Source organism: Thamnophis sirtalis, unplaced genomic scaffold, assembly GCF_051295495.1.
Source record: "Thamnophis sirtalis isolate CommonGarterSnake01/CBP01778 unplaced genomic scaffold, rThaSir2_p1.2 scaffold_1, whole genome shotgun sequence".
NCBI classification, from domain to species: domain Eukaryota; kingdom Metazoa; phylum Chordata; class Lepidosauria; order Squamata; family Natricidae; genus Thamnophis; species Thamnophis sirtalis.
This window is the reverse complement of record NW_028261381.1, coordinates 180,909,419-180,922,015: the sequence shown is the minus strand read 5'-3', so window position 1 is coordinate 180,922,015 and position 12,597 is coordinate 180,909,419.

Genomic DNA, 12,597 nt, shown 5'->3' with positions numbered 1-12,597 from the left:
CTTCACTAGACTAGCCATGCCAGTTCTTTTCACTGTTCATTGACCATTTTTTGTGATGAGCCACAAAGGTCAATCAATGCTGTCCCCTTTCCTATTCAACATCTCCATAAGACTCCAGAGTAAGCTCATCCATTTCCATGTGGTGAGTTATCCTCAATATGGTGACAAAATCTAATTGCACATCTTTGCTTCTGGTAAATTAAGTGCATATTCTGTCCTGCTATTGGGAAGATTTGAGTGTTTGAATGCTTAAAAACAGGCTTCTGATGAACCTCAGCAAGATTTGGGTTTTGTGGGACTCTGGTTCTAGGATTACTCCATATATGGTGCTAGTTGCAGTTTGCAATGCCCCAAACAGATCCTGAGCACAATCTGGAGATGCTCCTAGATTCATAACTCCTGCTTGAGAATCAAGGAGAAGTTCTTTTTAGGAGTCACAACTTTGCTTATGTGCTAGTTGCACCCGTTCCTGGGTGAAGGATTCTCTGGCCCCTTCTTGGTTGGATTATTGCAAGGTGTTCTGTATAGGCAGTGGTGGGATTCAAATAATTTAACAACCATTTCTCTGTCCCAATGATTGGCTGGGTGGGTGTGGCCATGGTGGGCCACAGGGGGTGGGCATGGCCAGAGTGTGTGACAGGCAGTACTTGGCCTCCTGGATACCCCCCAATGAGCAAAAAAAAAGGCCATGGGGGGGCCCTCCCTGCAACCCCTCCTGCATCCTGTTTTGGGCCTAGCAGGCCTCCCTGCACTTATCTGGAAGTCAAAACGGGGCATTTGGGAACTGCAGGAAGGGGCAGGGCCAGCCAGGGATTTAATAATTGGTACGCCCAAACTGGTCCAAACTGTCTGAATCCCACCACTGTGTATAGGTCTGCCCTTGAAGAGTATTGATATACTTCACCCAGTATAAAATGCAGTAGCAAGATCAGTTATGATGTTTCTGGTAGACCATATTATGCTTCTGCTTTCTCAGCTGCATTGGTTGGCTTTGTCACTCTTGACCTTCCAAAGTTCCCTCAGACCTGGTTATGCTAGCTGGCTTGAGGACCCCAATAGCAGTTGAAGTCATGAGTTGGTTCTATTATTATTAACATACCTCCATCTGTTAATCTCTTTTCTGTTTTAGTTCTGCTCTTATAATTCCCAGTTCTTTTATTGTGTAAAGGTTTTCAGCAAAGACGGTTTTCTCTACTTACAGGTTTCACTAGATTATTGTACGGTGCCCAGAGTGACTTTGCCTAAGATGGGTGATCATATAAATTGGATCACTCAACCAATATCGTATCCTGTCTTGTGGGTATAACCCAGTGGTGGGATTCAACTTTTTTAACTACTGGTTTTGTAGCCGTGGCTTGGTGGGCGTGGCTTGTGGGTATGGCAGGGGAGGGATACTGTAAAATCTCCATTCCCACCCCACTCCAGGAGAAGGATACTGCAAAATCCTCATTTGCTCCTGATCAGCTGTGACTCGGGAGGCAGAGAATAGATGGGGGAGGGGCCAATCAGAGGTGGTATTTACCAGTTCTCTGAACTTCTCAAAATTTCCACTACCAGTTCTCTAGAACGGGTCAGAACCTGCTGAATATCACTTCTGGTATAACCAAGTCAGTCATTGTATCTAAACATTGGTATGATTTCTCACAGTCCCTAGGGCACAGCTGATGCCACCATAGCTCATTAGCACCCATTCTCTCTGAACATACTATGACTCAGGCCAAACTCTATCTCGTGTAGAGGTATTCACCACTGACTTTCTATAAGTCAAAAATTCAAAATATCTCATATTCACACGGGTGTAATGGGACTGGGTGTTTGTTAATATGATTTATTGGGTCAGGGATATTTTTTCTTTGTCTTCACTGTGAGTTCTATTGTCTTGGGGGGGTTGCATTGTGGAAGCTTAACCAATCTCACTGTACATATGCTGTGCACTGACAATAAAGAATTATTATTATTATTATCCCAAGTCCATCTGCTCTGTGGATTAGCAACAAGAGACAGAGATATGTTTTTTCCCCCCTGTCTGGTGTGTAGACAACATCTATTGCTCATTGGGTAGAACAATTTCTCTTCCTTGCCATTATCAAAAGAACAGTAATTCTTATTTATTCCCTGTGGATTTTCACCCAGCAAAATTTTCCAAGGTAAAAACCTGCTTTTAAAAATATGCTCTGAATTCTGTCAGCGGTGGAGGACTTTACCTGGCCTTGCAAAGAACTAATCCTAGGGCTTGGTGAGACTTGGTTGGCCTTCGTGTCAAAGCTCAGAGACAGGTAAGAGAAAGTATGATGGATGTCATGGTAGTTTATTGATTGATAGGTTTTGCAACCTTACCATTAAAATAATATTAAAAAATAATGTAATAATATAAAATAGGCTAACAGAGTTGAAAGGGACTTTGGAGGTCTTCTATCCTAATCCTGTGCTCAAGCAAGAGATCCTAGACCATTCCAAATAAGTGACTGTCCAGTCTCTTCTTAAAAGCCTCCTGTGATGGAGCACCCACCACTTCTGGAGGCAAATTGTTCCACTGGTTAATTGTTCTCACTGTCAGAAAATTTCTCCTTAGTTCTAGATTGGGACTCTCTTTGATCATCTAGAAAATGAAATACAGTACATGGTTTAATTTCAGAATAAGATAGATTGGAGGAACTAAAGTGATAAAATACAAATGTGTTAATGGAAAGAGACAGATACATTTGCCTTGAGGCCATCCAGCTGGCAAGGCAGTCTCTATTCCACTACAACTCTGCTGAGATTTCACGTGCTTCCTGCAATTCAGCTTCTGCCCACACCTTGATTTCTGATCTAGGAAGGAAAGTGAGAAGAATGACTGGGCTGCCTCTCCTGCTGTTGCTCTTCTGGCTCCTGCCTCCAGCTACTACTAAGAGGATGCAAAGTGTATGTGTGTCGCAAAAACATTTAAAGTTTCAGAATGGATGGGAATATTATAGGCCCAGTGATCTGATTATTGGGGGGAATTTACCCCTAATAGCTTCTGTGCCCTTCAATCTCCCAGATTTCCAAGGGGACCCATTCCTGGATTTGAATGATAGAACGTAAGTTTCACCTGGAGGGGAAGATTGTTTTCTCTCTGTCTCTCGGTTTCTGTCTCTGTTCCTGCCTCTCTCCCCCCTCTCTCTCCCAGTCTCTCTGTCTGTCTCTCTCTGTTTCTGTCTCTGCCTCTCTATGTCTCTGTCTCTCTCTCTCTCAGTCTCTCCTTGTCTCTCTCTCTGTCTGTCTCTCTCTTTCTCTCTGTCTGTCTCTCTCTTTCTCTCTGTCTGTCTCTCTCTTTCTCTCTGTCTCTCTCTCTCTTTCTCTCTGTCTCTCTCTCTCTTTCTCTCTGTCTGTCTCTCTCTTTCTCTCTCCAGAGGCTACTTTCAGAAATATTTCTTCTAGTGGTCTTTACATTTTGTCCCATTTTCAATAAAGAGGCAAAGTCAAGCAGACTTTCCTGAGGAAGATGGCATAAAATTCAAGAAGGACAACATCTAAGAGACTCTGCTAGTCTAATGAAAAAGTTGGCATAATATTAATTTGGACACAAAGTCATAGCTTAAAAAACCAACCCTCCATTTAGGAATCAGCAAAGCTCATGAAAAATGGCCCTTAGGAAGTCTGAGTTGTGGAGTCTTCTCTTCAAACCTGTAGAGGCTGCTCCGAGAGAGGAACAAACTGATGAGGGAGGAAGAGGAGCAATTGGGGAGGATTTCAGCCACTGGAAGAAGGGATTGAAAATAGAGGGGTGTTAAATGATCTGGGATATAGACACACAGACTTGTCTCCTTCCTCAGAAATCCACCCAAGTGCAATCAAGGAACATCCTTACAAAAGCCAAGACAACCCAATTGAATTTTGTGACTTACTGCTGCAAGGACAGACACAAAAGTCAAAGCCAACTCTACCAGCTGACAAGATCTTTCCTATAATGTTCCCCAATCTTTTTCTCACTATAGACCCCTACCCAAAAACTACCAGCTCTTCCTGGCCTTGATGTTTGCTGTCATGGAGGTGAATAAGGATCCAGTTCTCCTCCCCAACATCACACTTGGATTCGACTTGCATGACAATCTGAAGATGGAGAGGAACATATTTGCATTCAGCCTCTCCCTGCTCTCCACCCAAGGCCAAATGATCCCAGGTTATAAATGTAACAGGCAGGACACTCTGCTCTCTGTCATTGGAGGTGACAGCCCCAAATCTTCAAGGCAGATGGCCTCCATCTTCAGCATCTACAAGGTCCCACAAGTAAGGAGGCTGACCTGGCTACAGTATGGAGTAATTAAATAGCAGAAACACAGAGAGAGTCTAAGAATGAAAACAAGGGTGTTGTGGGGTATAGGACTTAGATAATCCATGTTCTAGGTGAATTGATTTTTATATTTTATATGTCAAGATAGCCATAGCCATAGCAAAACCACTGAGAGATATACCGTTTCACAGTGCCTTACAGCCCTCTCTAAGTGGTTTACAGAGTCAGCATATTTGGTTCCTCAACAATTTGGGAAGGACACCCAGAAGCCAAAGATGAAAACATGAAGTGAGGGGAAGCGACACATCAGGGATATTTGACTTATATCATCCATGTTATGGAGGAATTGAATTTTATATTTTATATACTAAGAAAAGTATTTATATAACATCAAAGAGATATTGATATAAATCCCAAATGCTGCACTTGCCAAGAGGAATCACATCCTAACTTTTGTGAAAATCTATCATCTTCTTGCACCTTTCAGTGCAATTTATTCTCTACGTCAGATTTAGGATTTGTTCTCTTGACTTCTGATCTATCACAACCAGGCAAAACAGATAACTCGTGGCTCTTCCTAAGAAGGGAGGAAGATGAAGCCTGCCACTCATAATAGAATAGAATAACAGAGTTGGAAGGCTCTTTGGAGGTCTTCTAGTCCAACCCCTTGCCTAGGGAGGAAACACTACACCAAATCAGGTTAGCTAACATCTTCTTAAAGACTTCCAGTGTTGGAGCATTCACAACTTCTGGAGGCAAGTTGTTCCACTGATTAATTGTTCTAACTGTTAGAAAATTTCTCCTTAGTTCTAAGTTGCTTTTCCCTTTGATTAGTCCTTCTTTTCATTAAACTGGACATGCTCAGTTCATAATGAGATAGGCTGAGTAGTCCAGGCTAAACTAGACATAATGAGACAGGCTGACTAGTGGGGCAATCAAGCACACAATGGCGACCCCTAAAGTTACCATTAAACGGGACTTTCTCTCTTAAAGAAGATTCTCCATTTCTCCAGCTCGGTGTTGGCTTTGGGTTATCACAGGGAGAGAGAAGAGTTTATCCTTCCTTTTTCCGGATTAATCCCAGTGAATCTGCTCAGTATGTGGGTTTAGTCCAGCTGCTCCTGTACTTCCAGTGGAACTGGGTTGGGCTGGTGGCACCTGAAGATGACAACGGAGAACATTTCATCTCATCTCTGACACCAAGGCTGAAGGAAAGGGAGATCTGCCTAGTTTTCACTGAAATGATTAAATTGGATTTTCGTGGTTTTCGAGGGTTCTCTTATATTTTCAACCTTTTCTCTAAAGCTGAAATAATTATCTTGTTTGATGATTCCAATATCTTTAAAGACATACAGGTGATATTAATGGCACATCAAGAGAGGAGAAATGCACCACTTCTCAAAGTCTGGATCTTTACATCCAATTGGAAAATTATTTCAATAAGCTCTGAATATATATTGCAAGTTATAAAGCCCTTCCATGGGGCTTTGCATTTTAGGGACCACACTGGGGATGTCTCAGAATTCAGCCGTCATCTCATGTCTTTAGACCCTTTGAAATCACAAGGAGATATGTTTCTCACAGTATGGTGGGAACTGATATTTGACTGCAAGATCAACAAACCAGGAGCGAGATCTCAAACAGGGAGAAAACAATGTACAGGAAAGGAGAATTTACAGAATGTCCCACCTTATGTGTTTGAAACAAGCATGACAGGAGAAAGTTACAATATCTACAATGCCATTTATGCTGTGGCACACACATTGCATGCAATGTATGGATTAGGAGTGCAACCAACAATGATGAGGCTGGGAAAGAGGATCTCACATGTCCAGTCCTGGCAGGTAAACCCTGTATATTTTTTTAATCCATTTTGCAGATCTTTAGAGAGGAAGTTTCCAATGTGTATTTCTTGAATTACATATCTGTACCATATCATATCCCTGCATCAAATCTGCATCAAACCAGATTGGAATAGTAACTACAGAGCCAAAACTAAAGTGAATTAAGTGCAATATTATTTTGAAAAGACAGGGGAGGAAGGAGTGGAGAGAAATAAACCAAACCAGTTGTCTATGGGATTCCTGTAGGTCTTCTGACCCAGGCTTCCTTTGAAAGCAAGAAGCAAAGACTTGGTCCCGACAAAACCTCTTTTATTTAGATGGCTGTGAATTCCTTTCATTCACAGCCAGCAAGGCTTAGCAAACAGTCCTTCAGAGGAACGTTTATCCATACGGACCTTATCTCGTTTGGAGAGCTGCCAGATAACTAGTTTCCAAATTCAGGGCAAGGCAAACTTGGCACAGAGTGTCTTATAGTCATAAACAGAAGTTTCCACTCTTGAAACGACAGAATGAATTGTTTCCTGCAAAAGCTCATTCCCCCCTCGCTCCTCTTGTATTTCCTATGGGGGGGGGGCAATGACCTCCAAGGTGTGGCTTTACTCTTTATACTTTATAAACTTTATTCTCATTGTACGTATATACACAGTATACAGATACTCATCTTTCTATACCTTTCAGTGCAGTTTATTCTCTGTATGAGGTTGATGATTTCTTCCTTTGACTTCTGATCTATCACAAGGCAAAATAGGTAGCTGGTGGCTCTTCCTAAGAAGGGAGGAAGATGAAGCCTGCTACTCATAGTATAATAGAATAACAGAGTTGGAAGAGACTTTGGAGGTCTTTTGGTCCAACCCACTGCCTAGCCATGAAATCCTACACCATTTCAGGTTATCTAACTTCTTCTTAAAAACTTCCAGTGTTGGAGCTTTTCCAAGTTCTAAGTTGCTTCTCTCCTTGATGAGTTTCCACCCCTTGCTTCTTGTTCTACCCTTAGGTTCTTGGAGAACAGCTTGACTCCCTCTTCTTTATGGCAGCCCCGAGATATCAGAACACTGCAATCATGTCTCCCCTAGTCCTTCTTTTCAGTAAACTAGACATACCCAGTTACTCCAACCGTTCTTCATATATTTGAGCTTATAATAATCTTTGTGGCTCTTCTCTGCACTCTTTATAGAGTCTTCACATCTTTTTTACATCGTGGTGACCAAAACTGGATGCAGTATTCCAAGTGTGGCCTTACCAAGGCCTTAGAAACTGGTATTAACACTTCACGTGATCTTGATTCTTTTCCTCTGTTAATGCAGCCTAGAACTGTATTGGCTTTTTTGGCAGCTGCGGCACATGGCTGGCTCATATTTAAATGGTTGTCCACTACGACTCCAAGATTCCTCTCACAGTTACTACTATTGAACAATGTACCATATATACTGTACCTGTGTATTGGGACTGGAAACAATTTCTTGGGAGAAAACAATTCTTTGTGACCACATGGCTGTAACTGGTCTACATCTCAGGAAAGCTTGTAAGGTTGAAAGGCTCAACTACATCTTACACAGCTGTGGTAGCTTCAGGGTCCCATTGTTAACTTGACCAAACACCTCATCCTTCTTTTAATTCTCTACTTTCTTCTTCCTCCCATCTCCTGTGCTCTTCAGTGTTTCTTCACTATGGAGTTTTGGGGTTTTGCTTGCCATTTGTTGTATTGCCATTCTTCTTGTGTGAAAAGCAGATTTTGTAACCTCAGAACATGGAGCAACATTTAAAGAAATTAAACCGACTGTTCTGCATCAAAGGCTAAAATTTGGACCTCTTTGGATAGTGAAATAACAAACCAGGGCAGGGAATTCCTTCCAAATGGCCCTACTTGTTGGATATTGTTTCTGCATTCTTTTCTCGACTTTTGGCTAGGGAAAATCATTGGTATTGTATGTTGTGGTGATAGAAATTACTTAATTAACATCTTAGGAAGATATTTACATGAATGAGCTTCAAACAGCTTGACACAATGGTCAGCTATGGAAGATTCCATTCTATACCCTACAATGAGTGTGTCTGCATTTGTGGAGCAGCAGAAGTAGAAGTCCTGGCTGACATCCTATTTAATTGTTGCTTGTATAAGGAGGTGAGAGACACGTACCTTGGTCCATATACCAAATGAATGAACCATTGGGATCTCCATATCAAAACAACTTCCCTTATGTGCAGTCAGAATTGGAAAATAACATTTAACACAGCACAGCCCTTAAACAAAATGGTTCAGTTGAGATCTGCATATGTGGGACTGATTGGGGTTGATTGCAGGGGTGACACAGAAATATAATTTTATCATGTTCTATCTATAATGTAAATTATTATATTTGATACCAATCCCATTTTAAATCATATTTGATTCCAATTCCATTTTGAATTGTATTTTATCAAATGGAATTTGATAAAAGCAATATAAAATCCAGATTTTATATTGCTTTTATAAATTGTAGTAATAATTTCTTTCTGGAACTTTGCATTTTTATATGGCCCAAAGACTAATCAATGTAGACTCAATGTCAATGTGTACAATGTCATTATTCCTAAATATGTCAATTTCAATACCCTGGGCCAAAGTCAAGATTTAAATATATATAGTTAAACATCACAGAGGTAAAAACCATGCACTGAATTTTGGAATGTGGCATTGGAATCTCTGTCTGTAGATATCATTCTGATAAAACCGTGGTTGATGATGCCAGGATAAAAAATGGCAAATGTAGTTAAAATTTTGTAGTATTCCTCATTGTTCAGAGCTCCACCAATAAAACTAGATTCTCAAACATAAACGCATCGCTTAAAAGAATGACAGAATGATAGAAACCATGATGTCTCATTTGTGACTTTCAACCAATTACTCCAATTTCTGAAAATCTCTTTTCTTTCAGCTTCTTCCTTATTTTAGCCATGTGCAGTTCAACAACAGTGCTGGAGAGGAAGTCTCCTTCTCAGAAAATGGACTGGGATCTGCTGGTTATGATCTTCTCAACTGGGTTTTCCTCCCCAATCTATCTTTTGTCCCTGTGAAAGTTGGGCAAATAGATTCCAGGGCTCCTTCAGGCCAGGATTTCACTATTAATTCTGACGCAATTGTCTGGGGGGGAAAGGTGAGCTGAAATGTTCCCTAAATTCATCCCCCCCCAAAAAAATCATTGTCTTCCAGGGATGAAAAATATCCTCCTAACTGGAAAACAGGCCTATTGAATTGGGGGGGGACGGGGACGGGACACACGCATTTGATGAAAAACTTGCTTTGCATGTAACTGATTTGTGATAGATCAAAAAAGGGTTGAGATCAGGAAGAAGTTCTGCTTGAAACCCAGGATGCAGTTAGAACAGCCAACAGTGGTTTCCATAGACATTCCCATTTTGTTGGCCCTCATGATTGTTTGTTTTAGAAAATCTATAGCTCAATTCTAGTCATCTCATTGTTCCTATCAGAGGTGGGTTCCTACTGGTTTGGACCAGTTCAGCCGAGTAGGTAGTAACTTGTCCTGCCCCGCCCCTGAACCAGTTCTACTGGCCACGGCGCCATCTTGATTTTCGGTTCTGTGCATTCGCAGAACAATCTTCATTGCAAAAATGTATTTTTTTTTCCTTTTCTAACATGGAGAGTACATTTCACGTGCGCACAAAACTTTTTGCATGCCGAACTGCCAGTAAAGCCAGAAGCAACCCATCCCTTGTTCCTATCCCCCAACTCCTCCCACTTATGACTGCATGACTGTAACTTTGTTGTTTGCATCCTTACGATTTATATTGATATTGATTGTTTCCTGATTGCTTATTTGTACCCTATGACTATCATTAAGTGCTGTACTCTATGATTCTTGATGAATATATCTTGTCTTTTTATGTACACTGAGAGCATATGCACCAAAGACAAATTTCTTGTGTGTCCAATCACACTTGGCCAAGAATTCTATTCTATTCACAAGCCTTTTTGCATGCCAAGTCCCAGTTCCAATCTCCAGCACTCATTGGTAGTTTAGAGTGGGATTGACCTTAATCCCCCTAGGAGCTTTTCCTGGTTTCTAGTAGACCCTACATAACAGTAGGAAGAAACAGAAATATACAAATGAAAAAATGAAGCATATTTGTCACCGAGGCCAAATATTTCTCTCTTCTCTTTTAGAAAGTGCCCTTTGCCAGGTGTGGCATGAAGAGGTGCCAGGCAGGAGACAGGAGAAGAGTTCCAGAGGGCAAGCAGGTTTGCTGCTATCAATGTGCCCCTTGTCCAGGAGGGACCATTTCTAATCAGACAGGTAGAACACACTTCAAAAGTAGATCTTCCAGGATCAAGGGAGCCATTCAGTAGAAACAAATATCCATTTTGTTGAATGTCTATGGAGATTCTCAGTCATCCAGGTCATGATTGTCTCAAACATACTTTTTCAAGAGGCAACTGGAATTTCTGGTTTTTCTTTGAAGATGTGTCACTTCTCATCCAAGAATCTTCTTCAGCTTGCAAAGAAAAGCCAGAAAGTCCAGTTGTCTCTTGAAAAAGCACCTTTGGGACCATCATCCAGTCAGAGCTGATGAAGCTTCTTTGATGAGATGCAAAACATTTTGGGGCAACCATATTTTTTTTGTCATTTTTGGTATATTCACATTCTTCAAAATATTCACACTTTTCAGCAGAACCTCTGAATTCATGGATCTAAACTGCCTGCCCATTTACCCCTTCCATTCTTTCCTTCCCCTAAGCAATTTAATGCAGGGTAGTTTCAGGGCATAATTTATGAGTTCCCTGCAAGACTTTCTAATCTTTCTCTTAACAACCCACTGGGAAATCCAGCTACCAATCTTTTGATGAAGAAGAGGACTGTGAATGTCAAACTTTAATTTTCATTATTTCGGGTGTGCTTCCTCTGTCAGTCTCCCAGGAAATTGATGGAGAAATGGAAGATCAATCTAGCTATCTCTGCCTGCCTTCTCTGCCAAAAAGTTTTGAATGGGTAGATGCAAAAGAGGAAGCAGGGAAGTTGAGCCAAAGAGCTGAAAGCATTTTTGCCTCTGGCTAATGTATCCTCAGAGTTACCAGCATTAAGGGATGATTGACCCTTTTTGAGATACCATGTAATATAAAGTGACTGTTGATTTCAGATGCAGCTTCCTGTGATCCTTGCCCAGAAGACCAATACCCCAACATGGACAAGGATCATTGCATGGCAAAGAAGATCCACTTCCTCACCTATCAAGATCCCCTGGGATACACTTTAGCTTCCCTCGCACTTTCTCTTTCTATGATCACGCTGGCAGTTCTGGCAATTTTTCTTAAACATCGTGACACACCAATCGTCAAGGCCAACAACCGAGATCTGACATACATCCTCCTGGTCTCCCTCCTGTTCTGCTTTCTCTGCTCTTTCCTCTTCATTGGTCGGCCCAGGAAGCTCACCTGTATTTTCCGACAAACTGTCTTTGCCATTCTCTTTTCTCTTGCAGTTTCCTCTGTGTTGGCAAAAACTGTCATGGTGGTTCTGGCCTTCATGGCCACCAAGCCAGGGAACAGAGCAAGGAAATTTTTAGGAAAACCACTGACCAACTCCATTGTCTTAGGCTGTCCCCTGATCCAAACAATTCTTTGTGTTGCTTGGTTAGCAACCTCTCCCCCATTTTCCAGCTGGGACTTTAACTCCTTGGTAGGAGAGGCCATCTTGGAATGTAATGAAGGCTCTGTTTTAATGTTTTATGCTGTCCTCACCTACCTGGGTTTCCTGGCCCTCATTAGTTTCACAGTGGCCTTTCTGGCAAGGAAGTTGCCTGATAGCTTTAATGAAGCAAAGTTCATAACTTTCAGCATGCTGGTCTTTTGTAGTGTTTGGATCAGCTTTCTCCCCACCTACCTGAGCACCAAAGGGAAGTCCATGGTGGCTGTGGAGATCTTCTCCATTTTGGCATCTGGGGCTGGTCTCTTGGTTTGTATCTTTCTTCCCAAATGCTACATTATTCTACTGAGGCCAGATCTGAATTGTAGAGAAAATATAGTAAGGAACAAGAATTTTTAACTAAGGCAAGCATAGTAAAGATATTTATTTAGTATCTGATGATATTTCTAAAACATGATGGCAGAGAAACAGGAACATGTCCATTAAATAATGCCTTATCAGGTGCTTATTTGTTATAATAAAAGTCTCTTGGTTGAGTTGAATGGTATAGAAATTCAAACAATATATCTATTGTCAGCAAGCATCATGTGGCCTTTTTCACCCCATGTCTTCCAGTTCTCCCCACTGAAGCCCAGGGCCCTATGTAGAAATAAAAGCTGTTGGTAAATATATGTTCTTTATTTCAATAGGGGTACTTTCTTATGAGAAATAACTTGTATCTTTTCCCCGAAATGTTACATTATCCTACTGAGGCCCCATCTTAATTGTAGGAAAAATATGATAAGACTGATAAAATCTGGAAAGAGTGCAGAGAAGAGCAACAAAGATGATTAGGGGATTGGAGGCTAAAACATGTGAG